The following is a 24,049-nucleotide window of genomic DNA, read 5'->3' as shown; positions in this document are numbered from 1 at the left end:
GGGTAAAGGGAGCAATTGCCTATGGGCACCTGGCCGCCACCACTGCCATGGTAACGGCGGTGGCTGGGAGCCCCATGCCCTTTTAAATTGCCCTAGCATGCACAGGTTGGTACCAGCAGCAGTGAAGGCAGCCAGGCGGGCATGTGGAAGCCCTGGCTGTGCCAGAAGAGCACACCCAGCAGTGCAGCCGGCAGCTCGCTGGGCACCAGCCAGTGCAGGCACAGCACCACCCAAATGTAAGGCGGACCACGTCTGCGCGGCTTGTGACCGTGTGCACCAGCTGCTGCACGTGATCCAGCTTTGCACCCATGTGGTGAGGCCACACCAGGCCAGCATGGGGCCCAGCTCCAGCCTGCCCTGTAAAAGGCGCAGTGGCAGCCATTGGCTGTTCTGCCCTGGGGCCCGGAATTGCTGTGGGCCGGCCTGCCTGCCCACCCCTTCCAGCCAGAGCTGGATTAACTTTTTGTGGGCCTGGCACCAAACATATTTGTGGGCCCCCATTGGGGAAATAGGGCATGTGATGGGGGGTGGTCCGCAGAGTGAGGGGCTGGTTGGGGTCAATGAGGCACAGCGCAGCGGGAGTGGCCCCACTCAGCCCAGCACAAGGGCACTGTTTACAAACCCACAACTGCTAGACGCACACTGGCTTGCCCAGCTCTGCACTGCCAGCCGGCCCCTTCCACACTGGCACCCTGCCCAGTGCCTTGCCCATATGCCCAACACCCCCTCACCCAGAGACTTCCCCCACAGATCCCTATACCCAGCGCCACCTCGCCCAGAGACCTCCCGCACAGATCCCTATGCCCAATACCCCCGGAAGAGCTATGCCCAGCACCCGCTGCCCAGAGACCTCGCCCACTGACCTCCCACCACAATTGCACAGCACCATGCACACCATACACCCTGCCCAGCTCCCCCACCCACAGATCCCCTACTGTCCAGCATCCCCTTCACAGTTCCACCATCACTGCTGTACAGCGCCCCATATTCCTGAGGGAATTTGGCATTAAATTCTGTACATAATATTTTAAAATTCTGCATTTTTTTTTTACAATAAATAAACGTGGAAGCTCCACCATGGCAGTGGGGAGCACAGGTCACTGAGATGAGAGAATACCCTGCAGCCTCCCCCACCCTCCTGGAACAGGGACTTGGCAGTGAGGCTGAACCCGACCCTGACACAGCACAAGGGGCGTGCTTGCCACAGAAACACCCTAGGGCTCTGCCCCTTTTGTGCCAGGGACACCAGATGTGGGCAGGGGGGCTCAGCCTGGCAGCAGGATCCAAGTGCAGAGGGACTTAATGTGGTGGGATCCAGATGGGGGTAAGAAGGTTCTGTGTGGGGCAGTCTGGGTGCAGGCAGCTCAGTGGGGGATCTGGATGCCCAGGGAGGCTCCAAGTGCAGGGGCAATGGGAGTCTGCAGGGGGGACCAAGTGAAAGTGGTTGAAGCTTGGGGGCGAGTGTAGGTGGTTGGGGCTCAGTGGGGAGGGTGTCTGGGGGGGCTCATCAGAGTGGTACAGATAAAGGTGAGGTGAGGCTTGTCAGAATGAGGGTTTAATGGGCCTGCTCAATAGGGGAACCCCAGCTGTTACTAAGGGGATCCACATGCTGTGCCCCCACTTCCCCTATCCCCTTCTCTTCCCCCATCCAGGCTCCACCCTCTCCCCCAAAGCCCCAGCCCCACTGTTTCCTGCCCCGTCTCTGTCCCCTCCCCTGAGGGCCTCCTGCTCACTCCTTTCTGCCTCTTCCTGCTTTTAGGACAAGATGCGTGTGTTTGGGGGCACTCAGCTCCCCCCAACTGGCAATTTTCAGCATATTTATACACTTTTCATATTCTACTTATTGAATGTGTGTCTATCATTGGTATCTTAACCTCCTCATTAAAATAATAATGAAACTACATAATTACATTATCATGAATTACAGTGTATTAAAATCATCACACTCAGCTACAAGCTGTCTTCACTAACAGCCCAGTTTACAGACATTACGTTCACTCTGCTTCACACCTGCATGGGGCCTCTTTGGGGGCTGTGGCCCACTGATGGCAGTGGAAAGGTGGCAGCTGCAAGGGACAAGCAGTGAGGCATCTTTCCCCTCTCCCTGACCCTTTCCCCCTCTTGTTTTCTCTCTAAGTCCTTACTCCCCTTCCTGATGTTTCCCCCTTCCTGCTTCTCACCCATGTGCCTTTCCCCATCTCTCTCTACTCCCCCTCCTGGTGGCTCTGTCTAGTGCCTGGCCAACCCATGCACTCAAAGCACAGAAGAGGCTCCCCCTCTTGAGGTAGGAAGGGTTGCCTAGTGGTTAAGGCAGAGGCGGGGGAGGAGGGGAAGATGTTCTGGGTTTGGTTCTCTGCTCTGCCACAGACTCCCTGCTTAGCCTTGGGAAAGCCACTTCACCTCTGTGTGCCCTAGAATAGCTGGGCTCATTTGGGTCACCTGACCGCTGCTGTAGCAGGATGATAGGAGGGCTGGGAGGGGGCTTTGGGGAAGAGGCAGCGTGGGGGCGGGGCCTCGCTGACTCGCGGCCAGTGCCAGGCTCTACGCTTGCGCGACCCCCTGCCGCCGCTAGATGTCGCCCCACGCCAACGGGCTCAAGGACTCCGCCCCCGCCCCCCGGCAGATAGGTGGTTACGAGCCGCCATCTTCTCGCAGGCTTAGTTAAGCGAGCGGCGTGTGGGGCTGCCGGCGGCGGGTTAGCGGAGCCCCTGCGGTAAGTTTTACCAGGGGAAGGGGCCGCTGCCCCCCGCTAGCCCCGACGGGGCAGCTCGGCCAGCGGCGGAGACGGGGGGGAGGGTTTCTGGGCTCCCACTACAGGGGGCGGGACACGACTCACCCCCCTTCGGGACAGTGCCTGGGGCGGGCAGGACTGTTCCCGCCCTTCCGGGGGTGTCCTGGGCGGGGGCTTTACTACTCCCCCCAGCCCCTCCTGAGCAGGGCACGCCCGGGAGGGCGGGGCAGAGACTGATCCCCACCCCGCTTCTTAGTGGGGTTTCCCGGGGGGGGGGCAGGGACTCCCATTTCTCCTACTGCTAGTGCAGTATAAATTACATAACCCATTTACTGGTGACTTTTCAAGACACCCCGCCCCCCCCCCGGTAATACTTCGTAATGTGGAAACAAATGTACAGTTAAAGGACCCACAAATCTTAGGGCATTACCTGATTTATGGACAGCCCCTAAGATCCAGCTTGAGTCCGCCAGGGAGTTCTGGTCCCTTGATAAACTGGACACATCCTAAGGTTCGTTCACTTCTAATTCCCCCAATTCCAATTGTGGCACAGCGGTGTAGCACCCTCTGAATTTATCTCCATCCAAAATTGCAGTGCTGTGTCGGCACATGTCTCACCTATGACTTTGCTACATTAACCTGCACATAATGCGTTGTATGCCATTTGTCCACACTGGAGTACAGCTGACTTTTCAACTTCATTTGTGCCTCTGGTTTATCTGTACTTGCGTGTCTCCCTATTAGCTCGTTTAAGGGTAAGGTCATTTAAAGAGTTGCTTTTCTTCCCATTAATCTTCTGGACCTGAAAGATTGAAGAGTTATAACAGTGATATGTCTGTATATGTAGCTGTTTATCAAATATTATGGATATTTATTAAATCACTAAAAATGTAGAGGGTTAAAGCAGCAAGTAAAATAGTATGAAATCACGAGCAAACTGCTGTGTGTCATAGGCCAAAGTCTCTTTGAAATGAGGAAGTGTTTTTCAAGATACTGCTATATCAAAGTCAAAGTTCACTTTGAAAAGGTCTGCTTCTATAAAGTGTCCGAACTAATGTTTTACAGCTCACAAGAAAATAAATTAGGGGATTGCTTTTTTGAAATCCAGTTCTAAGGGTACTGATATTTCTATAGTGCAGGGACAGGACTGCTTTTCTTGGTGAACCTGCCTTTCTAGCAGCTTTAGCAGTCTCAAATAGAGGCTAGGTCTCTACTGGGAGCGGGGGGTTGACCTAAGATACATAGCTGAAGTCTGTGTATCTTAGGTCAATTTACCTGGCCGTGAGGATGGCGGCGAGTCAACTGTTGCCACTCCCCAGCCGGGTCCGCTTCAGCCTCTTGCCGCGGTGGAGTTCCGGAGTCGACGGCAGAGCGATCAGGGATCGATTTTATCGCATCTACACTAGAAGTGATAAATTAATCCCCAATAGATGGATCACTACCTGCCGATCCGGCGAGTAGTGTTGACGTACCCTCAGATAGTAAGATCAGAAGGATGTTTTCTGTTAAAGTATTGGTCAATGGAAATTACAGAGCAACTGGCTCCTAAATAATCATGCTATTTATTTTTTTGTCACATAATTTATTTTCATAGGGTGGTAGTAAACTAAATTCCGATAAAGGTTTTCAGGTTTGAATAATTGTTTTTAGTTATTCATAAAAAAGGTGTTTCTATACAAAGAAAATCCGAAACAGAGGGGATTGTTTTAATCATTTTCTTAGCAAGCTGCAAAGAATGTGCAATGAAACCCTCAACTCCCATTGGGGTCAAGTGCACAACTTTACTTTTATTTAACATGGTAACTGAAACTTCAGGTTTTGCAAGTTTTGTCTAAATGTAGCTCTCTGCCAATGGGTAACCTAAAACTTGTTCTGGTGATCTTCATGTGTAGTAGATTTTCTGTAAAAGAAGCTACAAACTGTTTACCAGTTAATGGGATCTCAGGGTGCGTGGTCCCTTAGAAAACTTGGGGTAGCATACAGGGGGAAAAAATCTGTGAGAGTAGTGCTGTTGTGCAAATTAAAATAAGTGGCTTTTACTTCATAAATGTCCAGAAGTACTTTGTTTAATTGTACTATAATTTGCAGGTATGGAAACCAACATATAATGTTAGACAGGGTCAGCTCCAGGCACCAGCTCAGCAAGCAGGTGCTTGGGGGTGGCCAAGGGGAAAGGTCAGCACGTTGAGCTCTTCGGCAATTCGGCGGCGGGTCCCTCAGTCCCTCTTGGAGGGAAGGATCGGCTGCCAAATTGCCACCGAAGAAGAAAGTGGTGTGGTGGAGCAGGTGTCGATCACGGCTTTTTTTTTTTTTTTTTGCTGCTTGGGGCCGCAAAAACCCCGGAGCTGGCCCTGATGTTAGAATCTTGTTGAAACTGTCTTATGTTTGTGATTCATTGAGGAATGGAACAGATCTATCAGGTTCCTATTCTGTTTTCTGACAAAGTCCAGACACTTTAACTTCTGTGGAAATGTCTATCCTATGGAGAAAGCCAACATGCTCACTGGAAAGTAGGAGTAGTTATATCAAGGAAATATTTAATATATTTACATTTACTGTAGACTGATGGGAAATAGACCATCTTGTATATGTCCCTTACATGTTTGTGGGTTTGGGGTTGCTATGGGATAAGTAAAGCAATTAATTTGAATAGACACTCACTCACTCATGCCCGTCACCCCAATCGGGGTATGGGCCGCCAACAACAGATCTCCAGAGTCCTCTATCCTGGGCCATTCGTTCTAACTGGTTCCAGGTATAGCCCATTTTTTTGCTATCAGCCTGAAGGTCACGTTGCCAGGTGTTTCTTGGATGGCCTCTTTTCCGCTTGCCTTGGGGGTTCCACCGCAGTGCCTGTCTGGTGATGTTAGTTGGCTGCTTGCGTAGTGTATGTCCTATCCAACCCCACCTTCTCCTTCTGATTTCTTCCTCTGCTGGGAGTTGACAGGTCCTCTCCAAGAGGTGGATGTTACTGATGGCGTCTGGCCAGCGGATCTGGAGAATCCTTCTGAGGCAGCTATTTATGAAGGTCTGGATCTTCCTGATGGTTGTTTTGGTTGTCCTCCAGGTTTCAGCTCCATACAGTAGGACTGATTTCACATTGGAGTTGAACAGTTGAATTTTTATTGCCAAGGACAGCTCTCTAGAGCTCCAGATGTTCTTGAGCTGTAAGAATGCTGCTCTTGCCTTACCAATCCTTACTTTGATGTCTGCGTCTGTGCCAACCTGCTGGTCGATGATGCTACCTAGGTAGGTGAAGTATTGCACTTCTTCCAGGGGGCTTCCATTCAGTGTGATTGGGTCATTGCTGATGGAGTTAATCCTAAGGATCTTGGTCTTGTCCTTGTGAATGTTGAGGCCTACCTGTGATGACCTGGCTGCCACTACGTTGGTCTTCTCTTGCATCTGCTGTTTGCTGACGACTTTGCACTCCTTTCGCACAGTAAAGTCCAGGTCATCAAACTGGGTCCACAACGTCCACTGGAGTCCGATCCTACGCTCGTAAGTGGATGTCTTCATAATCCAATCGATGACGAGAAGAAAGAAGTGGTGACAACAAGCATCCTTGCCTGACTCCAGTTTACACCTGGAAGCTGTTAGTAAGCTGCCCTCCATGGATCACTCTACAGTGTATACCATCATATCAGTTCTTGTTCAGGTTGACCACCTTTGCTGGGATGCCGTAGTGCCGAAGGAGCTTCCAAAGGGTCTCTCGATCCACGCTATCGAATGCTTTCTCATAGTCAACAAAATTGATGTACAACGAGGAGTTCCACTCTATAGACTGCTCGACTATGATGCGAAGCATTGCTATCTGGTCCGTGCATGAACTGTTCTGCCGGAAACCTGCCTGTTCATTTCGTAGCTGTGGATGGATGGCATCCTTCATCCTCTCTAAGAGGACTCGGTTGAAGACCTTCCCTGGCACCGACAGCAGTGTGATTCCTCTATAATTGGCACAGTTGCTAAGGTCTCCTTTCTTGGGGATTTTGATGAGATATCCCTCTTTCCAGTCTACCGGAATCACTTCTTCTTCCCATGTCTTCTCAAAGAGGGGGTACAACATTTCCACTGAAGCATCCAGGTCTGCTTTCAGGGTCTCTGCTGGGATGTCTTCAGGTCCAGCCACCTTCCTATTCTTCATCATGGTGATGTCTTTTCTGATCTCGTCTCTGGTTGGTTTATCGCAATTAATTGGGAGGTCCTCGTTAGCTGAGTTGATATCTGGTGGATTTGGTGGTGCTGGTCTGTTCAGGAGTTCCTCAAAGTGCTCCGCCCATCTGTTCATCTGTTCTTTTATTCCTGTTACAGACTTTCTCTGCTTGTCTTTAACGGGACGTTCTGGCTTGCTGAACTTTCCAGACAGTCGCTTAGTAGTATCATACAGCTGTTTCATATTACCACTGTATGCTGCCTGCTCCGCTTCTGCTGCCAGTTCATCCACATACTCTCTCTTGTCCTTCCTGATATTCCTCTTCGCTACTCTGTGGGCTTCAGCATACTCTTTTTGAGCTTTGGCCTTTGCTGCTCTAGTCCTGCTGTTATTGACTGCTGCCTTCTTCTTCTTTCTGTCTTCTATCTTGATCAAGGTCTCTGCCGTGATCCACTCTTTCTGCTGGTGTTTCTTAATTCCAAGCACTTCCTGGCATACTGACCTAAGTGTCTCTCTTACTTTCTGCCATCTGTTTAGTACACTGTCTTCCTCTTCCTCAGACCGATCCTGTAATACTGAAAACTTAGTCTTCAGCCTCAGTCCAAAGTCTTCCTTGGTCTTATGGTCCTTCAGAAGGCTGACGTTGTACTTCACTCTTCTGTCTGATGTGTCTATCCAGTTCTTTTTCAGCTTCAGCTTCAATCTGGCCACCACTAAGTGATGGTTGGATGCCGCGTCTGCTCCTCTTCTAACTCTAACGTCCTGCAAGGATCTTCTAAACTTCTTGCTAATGCAGACATGATCGATCTGATTTTCTGTCGTGCCTGCTGGTGATATCCAGATACTCTTATGGATCCGCTTGTGAGGAAAGATGCCACCTCCTATGACCAGGTTGTTAAGTGCACACAAATCCACAAATCTCTCTCCATTCTCACTCATCTCTCCCAGAGCGTGGGTCCCCGTGACTTGTTCGTATCCTGTCTTGTCAGGTCCAATTTTGGCATTAAAGTCTCGCATAAGGATGGTGATGTCTTTGTCTGGGAGAATCTCTATTTTTACAACAGACTCCAGAAAATATTAATCTTTGTCCTCTTCTTCGCTGTCATTAATTGGAGCATAGCACTGAACAACATTCATCTTAATCCTCTTCATTTTAGTTCTGAAGGATGCTATGATGATCCCGGGACCATGTGCCTCTCAACCAATCAGTGCTCTCTGTGCCTGCTTGGACAACATGAAGCATACTCCCTGTGTGTAGGGTGTGTCGCTCTCTTCATGTCCTGAATACAGCAACAACTCTCCTGTCAACAGTCGTCTCTGCCCCGCTTGCGTCCATCTTGTCTCGCTAATACCTAATAGGGTCAGGTTGTTGCTCCTCATCTCTGCTGCAACCTGCGCCATCTTTCCTGACTCGTACATGGTCCTCACGTTCCATGTGCCTATGGTAATCCTCCTGGCTGCAAGAAGGGTAATTGGCTTAGTGGCTTCCTCACGGCTTTTACCACCCAGCGTCATGCATCTTCGAATTGAAGACCCCTCTTTTTCCAGGGTAAAAGTCTCTGTTGTCTCTATTGTTGGGGTTTCTGTAGCAGGTTGATTTTTTTTTATGGGGTGGAGTTGCTAGCCCCACCCCCAACCCTCCTCCTTTATCCTGACTTGGGACAGGCAGATGGCCCCAAAGGACCTCTCTGGTGGAGTTTTGAATATACATTAAGTACGTAAACTGAGAGCAGTGTCCTAGCCACAATTAGTTCACTGTTGTTTGGTTGATGTAGAGGTTTTACATTACGTTATAACAGACTCGTGACTTCAAGGCCAGCATTTTCAGAAAATGATGAGTGATTTTGGATGCAGAGAAGGGCCTGATTTACAGAATGTGAGTGTGACGCTAAGGGGTTCTGTCACTGCCTGCCTTGTAACCTGGGGGGCCTTCAGGCTGTGCAGGTATGGTTCAATTCTCTGACACCAATAGCTAGTCCACAAGTGTAAGGTCTCACCAGCCCAGTTACTCTTTGCAGGTTGACATCAGCAGCCTAGTCTTCTTACATGCATCCTCCCTAAGTTCTGAACTACCATACACTTGCAGTTTTCCCCTCTGGTTCATAACTAAGGCTGTGAGTTTGTCATGGAAAGTCACGGATTCTGTGACTTCTGCAGCGGCCAGTGCGCATGGCTCAGGGGCAACTCAGACAGCCCCTGCTCCAGTCGCATCAGCCAGTGCTGGGGCAGTCTCGGGCCACCGTGCCCCCCTCTCCCAGCAGCAGAGTTTGGGTGTGGTAGGGGTTGGGGCATGGGATGGGGTGAGATGGGCTGTGGGTGGTGCTTACCAGGTGTGCTCCCTGGAAGCAGTGACATTCTCCTTGCTCAGCTGCTAAGCAGAGGTGTGCCAGGCAGTCTGCACGCTATCTCCACCCAGAACATTGGCTTTGCGGCTCCCATTGGCCAGGAACCGCGATCAATGGGAGCTGTGGTGGCAGCGCATGCTGGCAGAGGCGCAGAGGCAAGTAGGGAGCCTGCTGGCCCTGTCACCTCCCCCACCCAGCACCAGTGGGGGTCCCAGGCTGCACGCTGCAACCCTGCACCCTCCCAGCACCCGGGCCATGTGCTGCAAACCCACAAGCCCCCCCATCGCACCCCACCCCCAGCACCTAGACCTTCCTCCCCCAGACCCCTCTCCAAGTTTTAGTCAGGAGTATATAGTAAATTTCATGGACAGGCCATGAGCCGTGAATTTTTGTTCTCTGCCAGTGACCTGTCCATGACTTTTACTTAAAATACCCATGACTAAAACATAGCCTTATTCATAACTCTGGAAGGGTGAAACTAACCCTCCTGATACCAGCTTACTTTGGCGGACATGCTGCACACCAGAGACGTGTTTGGATGAAAAAAATTAAAGTTGATTGCATAGAAAAAACACAGATTCAATGATGAAATAGTAAGTGGAAGCAAACGTATAAATTACACAGAAAATAAACGTTAAAGGCAACCTCAGGTTTTACACTTTCGTATTAGATAAAATCCCTTTCCTAATAAAGTTAACTATTGCTTTAAGATAGTTTCACAGTGTACCCGATAATTGTAAGAGCGATCCAGCATTCACAAATAGCCCTCTGTTTACAGACTGTCCCTCAGGTTCTTGAATGAAAACTTGCAGTCTCAAGCCTGTTTTTAAAGTATTAGTATTTCCCCACCCCCGACACACATGGGCTATGGTAGAAAATTAAGTCAGATTAACTGCGTTGCTTAGGGGTGTGAAAAATCCAGGGATTTGAGTGGCATAGTTTAAACTGGCTTAACCCTTGGTGTAGACAGCACTAGGCTGAAGGAAGGATTATTCCACCTCCCTGAGAGGCACTGACTAGATCTATGGATTACCTATGCTGATCAGAGAACCCCTTCCGAACCCCTTCCCTCAATATATAGGTAATGTCCACACTGAAGTGCTGAGTGTGTTAAATCCCTGGTGACTCATGGGGTATGGCTACACTTACAGCTGTACAGCGCTGGGAGTTACAGCTGTCTTCGTACAGCTGTGTTGGGAAAGCGTTGCAGTGTGGCCACACTGACAGCTACCAGCGCTGCAGTGTGGCCACATTTGCAGCATTTGCAGCGCTGTTGAGAGTGGTGCATTATGGGCAGCTATCCCAGCGTTCAAGTGGCTGCAATGTGCTTTTCAAAAGAGGGGGGTGGGGTGGAGTGTGACAGGGAGCGTGGGGGAGACAGAGAGAGTGGATTTTTGGAGCTGACACTGTGTCAGCTCCCTGCCTTACAAGTTCTAAGGACAGGAAGATACACAGCACCAACCTTCAATCATTTTAAAAGTTTCGACCCCTTCCCCCGCTCCTCTTTTATTCACTAAATGCAAATAGCCTTCAGACCAGATAAGCAGCTGCTCCAAAATGGACTCCCTCCTCCCCCCCGCCGCCGTGTTGCTTCTCTCCTCAAGCAAACTGTGGACATTCCAAATGAATCCCCCTGCCTGCCTCTGCTCGAGCAAACGAGCTGTGTTTTTTAGATAAGCAGCTCCGGGAGCCCGGAGTTCACAACAAAACAGAGTGGCTGAACAGGCATTCTGGGATACCTCCGAATACCTCGGAGGCCAATTACAGCGCTTTTGGTGGCCACACTTGCGGAGCAGCGCTGCATCACCAGCGCTGCAATCCTTATACCCCAGGCAGAGCAGGAGTACAGCCAGTGCTGTAGCCAGGGAGATCCAGCGCTGTATGTGCCTTGCAAGTGTGGACGGTGAGTAAGTTGCAGCGCTGTAAACCCACCACCAGCGCTGCAACTCTCCAGTGTAGCCAAGCCCATGGTTATTCAGAGTAGGGAAATTCCCTCTTAGAAAGACAGACACACCCTGGCTATCAAGCCTTTAATGCCCTTTTTCCTGGGTTGAACAATGGATGGTTACTTAAAGCTTGTTTTATGTAAATACCTGTCTTGAGAGGTGCCCCTCCCTGCTTGACTGCTGACCATTCTGAGAGGTAGTTGTACAAAAACAATGAGGAGTCTGGTGGCACCTTAAAAACTAACAGATTTATTTGGGCATAAACTAGAAGAAGTGGGTTTTTTACCCATGACAGTTTATGCTCAAATAAATCTGTTAGTCTTTAAGGTGCCACTGGACTCCTCGTTGTTTGTGTGGATACAGACTAACACAGCTACCCCTCTGATACTTGAAATTATGACCAGTTTTCTATATACATAAATACATAGATTCATAACCAGGTACTGTAAACATATCTCATTATGACCATCAAGTTCAGAGCATTACAAGCTTTCCTAAGACCTTACTCTTTTTATACATTTATAGTACAATAGTACAGTATGGAATCAGTTGATTGAAGTATTCGTTTTTGGTTTAAACCTTCTGTTCTGCGTTTGGTGTCTGGACCCTGATTGTCACAGTGAATATACACCACTTTCTGAAAACCAGATCCCTTTAATTAGCCTTAAATTGGGCACCTAAAATTACAAGTCAGTTTTGAAAATCTTTGCTTTAATATTCAAAATTAATGTGGAAACTATTATTAATTAGATTACTTCTCAATTGGTATTTTGGAGAGGGGAATAGAATGTACTTTGATTCAGATTTCTTGTCCAGTAGATGTGATCTGAAAAGGGTTGCTGATAGTAAATTAGTTCTGTAGCTCCGACCTCTTGAAGATAGATTGTAAAATTTCCTTTCCTTTCCTCTATTTTTCTATCAATAAGAATTTAAAAATTACAACCTGTTTTAGGGATTAGTGGAAGATAGGAGAAGAGACTAGAATTTGCCCTCAATTAATTAACCTAATTCTGAATTTGATTATGGATAAGTGACTGGATGATGACTGGTAGAGCCCTGCAAATCTGCAGATATCTGCTATATATCCACAATTTTTGCAGATCGCAGTTTCAATACAGAAACAAATTTTGCATCTGTGCAGGGCCCTAATAGTTGCAATGATTGGATGATGTTCAGGGCTTACATCATATAAAATGGGAAGTCACAGCAACAATAGTATGATCTAGGCTATTTCTAATATCTCTCTTTTATCATTGTGTAACTGTCCAATGGGATTTATTGATGATTGCTGGTCATCACCCAGCAATGCACCCTCAGTGGGTGAGGAAGGTCATTAGCATTTTAGCTCTTTTTATTAAATGGGAATTTTGCAAATCTAAATTTGGGAGCAAATCTCTTTTTAGAAGTGAAAATTATAACACAGGATATGTACCACTTACATTAAACTGTTGATAAGAGAACCAGGGAGGCTCCAAATTAGTTTTGGACTTGAAAACTATCCAAAATTTTCTTAACTGGAGCAACAACATATATTTAAAAAAAAAAGTATTTAATGAGATCCAGATACAGAAGTCATAATTCTCTCTCGTGTTGATGACATTGATGGATATGAGCTGAAGGTGCATATTTCTTGGCAATTAATCATCCTACTTCTGTGTGGCATGTTCTGCACAATTTTCTGTTAACCAGGAAAGCAGACTGCAGTTTGAGTACTTAACGGTTGCAGTTTTAGTATATAACTTCATGTACAATGTCCTAATTAGGGTCAATCAGTAATTTGTAGAGACTGATGGGTATGCTGTAATCTTTTAAAGTTTTGCAATGAATATTGTGCTCTCTTAAATTATAACGAGTTCTATTTAAATATATTCATGACATAGCAGTCTCTGTTTATGATCCCTAGATACAAAAATGATTTTAAGAGTTAAATAAAATTGACCTTTGTTATCAAAGCTGCTTTAGTCTGAATTTTACTTCTTTTAATAAAGCTGCCACACTTGGGTTAGTATTTAAATCCTACTAATCTCTTTTTTGCTTTGTGCTTATTCATGTAACCCTGTGCAGGATCGAGCCCTTTATGAAGCCAGTCTGTCTTGAGTTGCTCTAATTAAAAGCTGATTCACAGTCCATAGGAAAAATTTGAAAGCAAATCAGTCCCTTTCTCACTTAACTTGTTAACATGGCTCATTTGTTCCTTTTTTTGGCATTACTGGTTCCAACTCACTATTCCATTCATTCATCCGTGATTTCTGAAGTTGAAACATTATGTGCATTTTATGCAGAGCAGAAAGTTCCTGTGTCCCTCTACAGGATGTCTCAAATTCATAAAGCCTGTTCACCTATAGTACTACTTAGATTTAACATAGGCACGTCCTGGTGCACTGTAACTTCTTCTATCTATTTTGTAGTGTCTGGCAACCTGACTTAGTATGCTGCCACTGAAAAAATATAATTCGTATTCATAACCTGCTATGAAACAAATAAACTAAATTTCTTCTAATTACATTTTAGTCTATAATGCAGGGGTTCTCAAACTGGGGGTCGGGACTCCTCAGGAGGTCATGAGATTATATGGGGGGGTCACGAGCTATCAGCCTGTACCCCAGACTCTGCATTCAGCATTTATAATGGTGTTAAATTAAAAACACTTTTTTATAGATATATTTATTAGGGTGGTCACATTCATAGGCTTGCTGTGTGAAAGGACTCACCAGTACAAAAGTTTGAGAACCACTGATATAATGGTAGCTGTGGGGGAGGGAGTTATTTCTGGGGTGGAGGCGGAGTGGCTGTCTGCTGAGTTTGACCAACCAGACACAAGGGCCATTACAAGAGCCCAGTGTGGAGCTGTGTGGTCATGGGGGAGGCTTTGAAAGCGTACTTAACAGTCTCAGCCACATTAATGTGCTGTGCTTGACTGTGCTCTGTCCCTGAAAGTTGTTTTTTTTAGTAACGGTGTAGTACTTGGTGTACATTTATACATTGTCATATAGTGAACCTATGAATTATTATTGTATTTTGCTGTACATTTATAACTATTACATTATTTTTAACTGAAACTATGAATTATGTAGTGTACATTTGCTTGTTGTACATTTACACGTTATTGGGTGTTTTGAACCTCTGAGTTTTGTTTGTGCTGAACACTTTACAAGCACTGGGTGCTTTGAGGACCGCTATGCATACTGCAGTATGTGTGGTAAACTAATCAAGATTAATTTAAAATAAGAATTTTACCGACTGACAAAATCAGTTGTGGGGGGTGGGAAGGGGAAACCCAAATATGTAAATAAAAAAGGACAATACAAACTTCAAAAAACAAATTAACTGAACAGAACTTTAAATTTAGAAAGGCAGCAAATGGTTCTGTCCCTTTCAATGCAGAAATGCAATCCATTTTGGTTACAAGTACATTAAATGTTGTTCTCATAGGTTGGTGTATGTGAAGCTGTGGTTGACCTTACTGTCCACCAGTCAGGGATGTAACCCATGATGCCAAGTGGATTGTTGAGTCATAGCGAGCTACCACCATGCAGTCCCTGGAGAACTCCAAGGGTGGCAAGTTGGACATGTGATTGTTGAACCTGTAGCTCAACTAGAATCTGCAGCATTTGTGTTTTGCTGCCTGAGAAGTTCCATTATGTCCTGATGCATCTCCCACTTCCTCTTCTCATGGGATTCTTGGATCTTTATACATTTTCTCCTCTCCTTTCTATTCCTCTTCATGCTGTTTACCATGTTGGCCCACCAGGCCCTGAGTTCACAACAAACACAACATGGGCTAACAGGATCTCAGTGAATGTATCTTCCCTAGTCCTCTTCTTTCTCCTCTGCGTCAGTCAGGTGTTCTACAGGTGTGGAGGGGACACCCCTCAAGGCTGCAATAGCAGCAGCTGCGGATAAAACAGATGTATCTATTGTATTTACAATCATAACAGAAAGTGAAAGTAAGTTCATAACTCCTTTCCCTCTTCCCATAACACTTTTTAATGATATGCTTATGGACATTTCAGCTGTGGAACACCTCTGCATAGCACCATTCTCCAGCCCCAGCCATGGTGAGTATTACGTGTGAGTGGCAATGGTGTGGGTAGGGGGCTGACACTAACATTTTCAGTTGCGTTAAACAATTTTCCATATTTTCATTTGTTCATATTTCCTCTCTCTTTCATTGATACGGTTGTAGATTCTTGCCATGCTTCACTCTCCTCCATCTCTGACCTTTGGTCAAGGGCCTGTAGCAAAGTCTGCCCTGCCAACCTCTAGCCAAAACTAACCTGGCTCCTATGTACTATGGTAGTATACACAAATAATAATTAGTGTTAAGGTTGTTGTGTTGTGATGAAACACCTTAAACATAAGATGCTTATTATGTGGGTAGTGTAAGATCTATGACTATTAATTTTCTTTTTTTCTTGGATGCTTATGTCTTCTAAATGATGCGATAGATGACTGTGATTGTCACTTAACAACCATAACTACATTTGGAAACACAGTGTTTTTTGTTTGTAAGATTCTAAGTAACTGAGTGAAATAAGCAGTATTATTGTAGTAATTGAAGTTATTCCCTACTAATTGTGCTAGGAACCATTTTGTAATCTGCTCTATAATATAGCTGCTTAATGGTTCCACTTATTTTTGTTTCTAGACCCTTCATTAAGAGGGCAGAAGGAAGCTCTGATAAATGAATCCATAAAAAGACATAGCTTTCTTTAGGGAGAGAAATAAAATACTCCAAATAAAAATTGCATTCTGGGAATCTTTATGATGTTCTTTTTAAACTGAAGGCACCTGACTTTAGAGTTGAGGGTGAAAGAATAAAAATCCTTGTGACTAGAACCAAGCATAGAAGTCAGCAGGATCCTAATTTCTCCTAAGCAGAGTCTTTCTGTGACCTCGAGCAAGTCAGTTGATTTCCTTGTACCTCAATAAATCCATCCAGAAAATTAAGCAGGACCTGACTGAAAATCAGATGAATAAAGTTGAGTAGAGCTCAGTTTTTCTGGTGAAATAATTTACAGATAAGTCACAATACTGACTCTGCACCTGCTCTTTATACTAATACATCAAAGGACTTTGTTTAACCTATGTTGCCCTCTTTATAAAATAACACAAAGGAAATTAACAGTCCAGATAAAATACAGCTTTTTCAAATGGCCACTGACTGGGTGCGGGGAGGGAGGCGGATTTTTTTTTTAAAACTAGGTTTAAAAAAAAAATCCCATGCTTTGTCATTTTATTAAGCCTTTCAAGTACCATTTCAGTTAGTAAACAGTGACCTGCTTGATCTAGCTGCAGCTTTGTAGTTGCAGAGTCAACTTCAGCAAAGTGACATGAGTGACAAATGCACAATTTGTGTGTCAGCTGGTATAGTATGTTCTGTTTGTTGACTCACTGCACGCACTCACATTTCAAGATCAAGGGCATATTAAGCACCAACATTGCTCTTGTAGTTAATCTGTTGAGCACTACGTTTAATACTCCCCTGTGTCAGAAGCATGAGGATATACAATTATCCGTCTGACAAGTGATACATTTTTTCACCCTGGTGCTTGTCCCATGGAAGAGGAAAAGAAATACAAATAACTCCTTCCTTATGCCCATCTATCCTGGATATATAATTATTTTCCATCCTTAATCTCAGTAAAAGTTACTTGGAACAAAAAGTGGGTTCCAGTCTTTCTGTTCAGGTGTCTCAAAGAAAAGTGGCAGTGTGGTGATGTCATTCCTGTTGCATTCAATCATATCTGTTGCTACTTCTAAAAAATACTGAAATTTTGTTTCATATGGATAACCAGAGTTTATAGTCCTGCACTTTAAATAATTTTCTTTTCTTCTTATTTATACTTTCACATTTACTGGCATCATGATCCTCTATTGAGTTCTTGTCTTCTGTGACCTGATATGAACGAAATGTTGTCAAGTTGGCTCTGCAAATTGCTAGATTAGTGTAAAAGGATGAGGAATCTTCAGATTAATACTGTAAATTAGTTAAGAACAGGATTAATCATGACTGCTCCTGGAAATGCTTCATGCACTGAACAAAGTCTATTTTAGCATACAAAGAAGATATTTTATGCTAGGAAGTTGTGAAAAACCATTTAGATAGCCTATAGGTACAGACTGATAAAAATTAAACATCTTGATTACTGTGAATTTTAATAAATATGTGATGATGAAATCTTGCAGAATTTAAAAATAAGTCTAGCTATCTTGTGCATACTCGACTCACTGAACTCAAGTTGGTTAATGTTTATGTATTGCAAAGTGTTATGACATACCTGTTAGATGAGTATATCTTTTGTCTGTTTTCTTTTTTAATCTGAATCTCAACAAAAACTAATGTTTTAAATTGACTTTTCACTATTTGTGCTTTTTTGAATACTATGTAGCACAATATATTTCTCTATCTTGTTTAGTTTGAATAATACAGAATTATTTATTACATGTTAGAATGGATAGCTTTTATAGAAATTTAACAATACAGTGTTAATTTTCCATGTAGAAAGAAGAATTTTTAAAGTAATTTGTATGACATAGTCTTATAGAATGCACTGAACTTTATATTCCATAAATACCAGGCTCAAAGTGAGTGCTTTGTATATCTGGGAAACTATTATAATGACACTTGGTATGTTTTGAAATTGAGGGAATTTGTGTTAAGTTGTGACTGTCTTCTCCGTTGGATAAAAATACAAAGAAAGATAAAAGGACACTCTGTTAAATAGGGTGTCTTATTGAGTCATATACACTGTACTATATTCCATCCAAATATGAGAGATTTTAATGCCTCCATTGTTAGGTGGCAGTGATTGGTTTTGTTGGGGATGGGCAGTTGGAAGGTTGCAGATGGAAGATGGTTTCCTTCACAGAGAGAGACTCTTCTCTGTTCCTTAAAACATTACTTAGCAAGGTGTGAAGCAACAGGCGGCTAGTGTAATTAACAATTACTATGTGATAAGAGCATTCTGCTTATGTTGATTGAAGTCTGGACCATTTTATCAGTAATAATAGTTGTATAAAACATTGAATAATATAGGAATATTATTTTGGCAATATGAGATATTAAGATGGTACATTTCCAAGGAAAAGCTTGATGCTGCAGATAATATTGGTGATTAAATTAGTAGCATTCTTCTCTGTGCATTAATACTGAATCAGTGTCCCATCGTTGTGGTGGTGAGACACTTCTGTTTTGAGATGCTTTTGGATGAGAGAAAACTAAGATCCTGATAACTTATCATTAAAGTTCCTGTTATGCTTCCAGTGAAAGTGGGGGTGTGAGCCTTGATGCTCTGGCTAAAATTCTAAATCAATTAATGAATTGCAATTTGCCCACCTCCCTTCTTCCTAAAATTTATTTACATATGATATTTTTTCCTCTGTTACTGTTCTAAGTATTATTGTGAACTATTTAAACAGCTACTGCTTGCTCCCTTGCCAAGGTGAGTAAAGTGATTCTTCTGTGCATATTGTGCCTGAACTAAATTATGTTAGAGAGCATTTCCCCTGCACGCACATTCAGATAGAGAGAAATACAAATTTTAGATTTAAATGCCTGTTTATTTTGACTACCAGTCTAATTGATAGACAGAAGAGAACGAAATACAGTCTCCATCCTAAAATGTAGCAGTTCAGCTGTGTTTTGATCACCTTCTCTTTGTGTCCTTCTACCTCATTTTTTCCTTCTCAGTTCCTCAGCGTGTCTGTTATTACATGTCTCCTCCATGGAAGCAGTAACAGCCACATCACTAGAGTAAAATTACCATAAGCCTGACTGGGCTTAATAACATAAATCCAATGTTATTGCTCTTACCAGGGAGGCATTGTGTGACGGTTATAGCATCACCTATGTGATACTTTCCTTTGTCCAATCCACATTTTTAAAGTGTGAGGCTATGTCCAGACTACCCGCCGTATCGGCGGGTTAAAATCGATTGCTCGGGGATCGATACATTGCGTCTCATCTAGACACGATATATCGATCCCCGAGCGCGCTTATATCGATTCCGGAACTCCATCAACCCCAACGGAGTTCCGGAATCAACAGGGAGAGCCGCGAACATCGATCCCGCGTGGTGTGGATGGGTGAGTAATCCGATCTTAGATATTCGACTTCTGCTACGTTATTCACGTAGCTGAAGTTGCGTATCTAAGATCGATTTCCCCCCCTGTAGTGTGGACCAGCCCTGAGAAGTGACTGGAAGAAGGGGAAGTGCAAGTCAGTTTTTGGATACTTGCAAGCCACTGCTAAAATCAAACCTGTGTGGTGTATAGTTTGGAAAACATTTGAGGTCCTTGGAATGTAAAGGTCTATAGAAAGGTTGTCAATGAATTGTAACATTTTTTGCCAGTTATTTAAACCCTGCTTTCTCAGTATTCTGAGTTTGTAAAAGGAGAAAATATGTCGTCAGCTCTCATCAATATCTTGTTTTTGTGAAGACTAGATTTTCAGCAGAAGAATCTAGAAAGGTGCTAACAGAACTAGGCTTTGATTCTGTAATGTGTACAGGCACAGGGGTCTACCTGCACAGAGCTCATTGGAGAGCCTAGACCTTTTTCAGGAACCCATGTTTCTTTGCCAAATTAGTTAGTGCCTTACTAATAATACTATATTTAGATTATTAGGACAAATTCAGACGTAGTGTAAGCAAGTACATTGACATCAGTGAAGTTGCATTCAATTACACCAGCTTTGTATTTATCTCTTTGTGTCTGGTACTGATCAGCATATCACGAAGAAGACAATGCTGAGCTTGAAATGATGCAGCTGACTGCAGTCATAGTGATAAAAGGTTTCCACGGTCTGATTAAGAAATGAAGATTAGCTGGATGAGGCTTTTGTACTTCAGAACATCTATGGTTGGAGCTTTAAAAATGTTGCGTTATGGGAATTGTATCCCTCAATCGCTTTGCCTTCTATTTAAAATTGTATTTAGGACATTTTGTGAGAAGAGAGATTTGGGGAGGAAAGATATGTGAACCTATAGTGGTCACATAACAATGTTAGTATAATGGTACAGAAACATTGCTTAATTAAAAATAAAATGTTTATTTTTATATTAAAACTATTTTTTAGAAGTAGGATACCTTGGAATCAATTAACTTGCAATAAAACATCACTTTACAAAAGTAGAATAGTTTTTAAGATGACATTACTAGGTAGTTTAGGGTTAACAGTCCTACTCTGTTTTTAAAAAACTATTAGCCCTAATGCTTTTAAAGAATTTTTAAAAATATATTTTTTTCATTTTGTTTGGATTTAAACAATCCCTTGTATTAGAAGCCCCCTCACTGAAGTGTTGGGCTAGTATGCGAATCAGAACATGAAATTTACTGGAAACTGAATGTAAATGAAAGTGAAACAAGCTTAATGCAGACATTGAGTCACTGTTCAGTGTGTCATGTTTTCTTCCCACTCTCCCCTGGCATCAGGAGGCGATTCTGTGCAAAACATCCTATAACTGTTTCTGCATTATGGAGCCCTTCATCAAAGGCTCTGAACACCTAATAGATGGAGTGTGAGGCAAGGATCTACAAACCAGTGTAAAGGTCCTTTTGTGGATTAATGAGATCTGAGATTTGGGACCCAACCCCCACTGCTTCCACTGGGGAGGGGACAAAACCCACTTCCCTGACCCCTCACGCCCCCCCCCCCCCAAAAAAAGAGAGGAAACTGCAAAGGAACTGCCAGAGCATTCTTCTCCCCACCCTAGTAATCTCCCAAAAGTGTTTCCGTAGGAGATGGCGATCCCCTCTCCATTGTACTTAATAAATATAGTGGATTTGAACCATGTGACTTCTAGTGCTGGCTCCTGCCCTCCAGTGGATCTTTAGAGTGTAAACAAGGTCTTGTTTCCTTTAATTTCCTGTTCTGCTTGCTCATAGCAGAGTTGGAGCTTTCATTTTAGAACCACATATATAAAGCTAGCCCTTACTGGGGGAGGATGACGGTTTTTCTTCCAGAGAGGAGAGATTGCTGTATAGGAAGTGATATTACTTCAACCTATATAATTAAACGTGTTGGTTTGTACTATAAAATAGTAAATCAGTTTAATAGTAATAAGGTTAAAAAAGGCATGCTTTATGACCATGCTGCTCAACTGGCGGATTGTGAAAGGCTGCCTGATGGGGATTGCACCCCACCGATTCAGAGCTACGATATCCGTGTACTTCCAGGATTCAGTGGGAGCCTGGGCATGAATGGGAAGGAGATCCTGCTGCTACTTCTCCCATTCTCCTTTTAGTTCTAGAGCAGCTCTTTTCCATACGCCTGCAACTCCTACCCAGAGTTCGGCTCTGGAGCGGAGGAAGCAGCAAGGCCTTAGAAGTGGCATTGCAGCACCTTGAAATGACAATTTCCCCACCCTGGTTCTGAGCCAATGCCAGAGACGGGTAAACGGTAAATTAAGAAGAAGCCCTGCTCAGCCCAACAGCAGCCCCATCCCTTTCTTGATCTGCTTCCCACAAAATGGCTGAAAAAAATCATCCTGTGCCCTAAGCCCCCTGGTGATCGTGAAATGATCTTTTAGCCATTTTGTGTGAGGCAGTCCAGAAAAAGGATTTTAGAACCACTACTCTGATACCAAAGGAACTATATATGAAAGCTTGACAATTTTGTCAGGAAGACACCAATACGCTCTGAGTGAATACTTACCTTTAATTTATTGTATCCCATTTCATCTTCCATTTAAATAAAACAAGATCCTTTTATTTATAAATAATGTTGAAATCTTGAACGTGTAGTCTCTAGATATGTTTGTTTGCCAGCATCATGTGTTTTAAGGTCCAAATTTTTCAGTTTTTCTAAGGTTTCCACCTTAAACTGTACTCCCTTGGAAAGCCTTTTATGAATAATAATTTTCTTGCCTGCATATATCTGAAGCGACTGTAGTAAAAATAAATAATGCATTCTATGAATGCATTCTAATAGTAGGAATGATAAGTTTATATAGAGTTCTTCACAGTAACAATTCTCAAGCACTTTAAAATTCAAGTGGTACTTAAAAAAAAAAAAAGGCAATCAACGCAAATCTTATCACATTTAATTATTTTTAAAAAGGGATGGTTGGCTCTCTATCTCTAGGTCATGGGTCGACAACCTTCCAGAAATGGTGTGCCGAGTTTTCATTTATTCACTGTAATTTAAGGTTTTGCATGCCAGTAATATATTTTAATGTTTTTAGAAGGTCTCTTTCTATAAGTCTATAATATATAACTAAACTGTTGTTGTTGTAAAAGTAAATAAGGTTTCAAAATGTTTCAGAAGCTTCATTTAAAATTAAACTGCAGAGCCCCCACAGACCGGTGGCCAGGACCCAGGCAGTGTGAATGCTACTGAAAATCGGCACGCGTGCAGTAGGTTGCCTGCCCCTGCTGTAGGTAATAGATTCCACAGATGCTCTGCATAATTACTGAAGGCCCTTGCCTTTCAAACATCTAAACAATTATCTAGGTCAGATCTGTAAATCAGCTGATGTAGTTCTTTAAAGACAAATAGAAAGATAGCAACTCTGTAAGGTATAAAATATCCATATTATTAACCTTAGAGGTCATTACACTATGTATAAAATTACCGGTGATTAAGTCTAGGGTTTAGAACTGGACTGATATACTCAAATTGTCTTGTTTCTGTGACACCTTGTAAACACAGAACTGGTCTCCCACTCCTTTTATTTTCTTACTGTGCTCATTGGGCACCTACCTGTGTCTTTTTGACAATGCAAATGGTAGTCTCTGGGTGCAAAAATATTATTATTTTTTCCTCTAAACTTTTTGAAAGATTCCTCCTCATCCTTTGATTGTTAAGTACAATAGTCTATAACCAAGTGAAATGATAAAATCTATTTTGTCCTTTAAAAATGTAATGAAGAATATTAATACAGAAGGGGGGAAAACAAAACTGATAGCGAAAGGCACACTTTTGTTAGATGTCTTTTGAGCTAGTTTTTAGAAGTTTCCCTCATCTTAGTCTCCAGAGTGAAAGCTGCTTCTTCAGTGCATGCCGCAGGTATAAAAGTTTGTGGGTTTTATGTAGCATTGAACCAAAATCTTTCATGCCAGTAACTGCTGGCAGTATAGAGAAATGTTTTTTGTTTTTTTTTTTAAGTTTGAGCACAGTAAGTATTCACTATATGTAATATCAATTGCCATCCTTTTGTCTTGCATTGTGCATCTTATTGGTATAGAACACATTGACATAACAGGGCAATGCCAGATGGTAAATTGGTGTCCTAGGAAGAAGAGTTCTATACTTTCTCTGTCCAATTCAGACCAAACTAATTCACTTTGAGAGTTTTAAATATTTCATTGACCTTTATAAAAACACACGAATAATTTAGTATTTATTCATTCACTTCATACAATATCAGGGTTGGAATTGACTTCAGGAGATTATCTAGTCCAGCCCCCTGCTCAAAGCAGGACCAATCCCCGGACAGATTTTTGCCACAGATCCCTAAATGGCCCCCTCAAGGATTGAATTCGCAACCCTGGGGTTAGCAGGGCAATGCTCAAACCACTGAGCTAAAGCATTTCTCTTTGCAATAGGGGCCAAATCCTGCAAAAGCTTATGTAAGTGATGGTCTGAGACGGTTTGAATAGTGACTTCTCTGGCGAGAGTTCTCAGGATTAGGCCCTAACTTTGTACCCAATCTTGGGTCAGGCTGAGAACCCTCATCATTGAGAGTTGAGAACTATCTACTCATTGCAAAAACCAAAACAAAAAAAATCCTCTAACTATAGTGTCTAATAATTTGGTGACTCTTGTTAAAGTAGGATGTGGCCAAAAGAGTTGGAGTAGGCCTCCTGTATTTGTGGTTGGCTTGTCAAAGTACAGGCATACTTTTGGACTTGTATAAGTTTGGCTTTATTT

General features: G+C 43.4%; 1 protein-coding gene across 3 annotated transcripts in view; it reads left to right on the top strand.

The window, feature by feature from the left end:
• The first annotated feature begins 2,627 nt into the window (after positions 1–2,627).
• Positions 2,628–24,049, top strand: part of XIAP (X-linked inhibitor of apoptosis) — a 42,902-nt gene continuing 21,480 nt past the window's right edge. For 2 of the 3 annotated variants that reach the window (XM_030574890.1, XM_030574888.1), the window contains exon 1: positions 2,628–2,713. The gene's annotated coding sequence lies outside the window, so the exon portion shown is untranslated. Of the gene's footprint in view, positions 2,714–15,188; positions 15,234–24,049 lie in introns of all 3 variants that reach the window. The other variant, XM_030574889.1, reaches the window with a different exon arrangement.

Source organism: Gopherus evgoodei, chromosome 9, assembly GCF_007399415.2.
Source record: "Gopherus evgoodei ecotype Sinaloan lineage chromosome 9, rGopEvg1_v1.p, whole genome shotgun sequence".
NCBI lineage: Eukaryota > Metazoa > Chordata > Testudines > Testudinidae > Gopherus > Gopherus evgoodei.
Note: the sequence above shows the minus strand (reverse complement) of the source record. Positions and strands in the feature narration are given on the sequence as shown.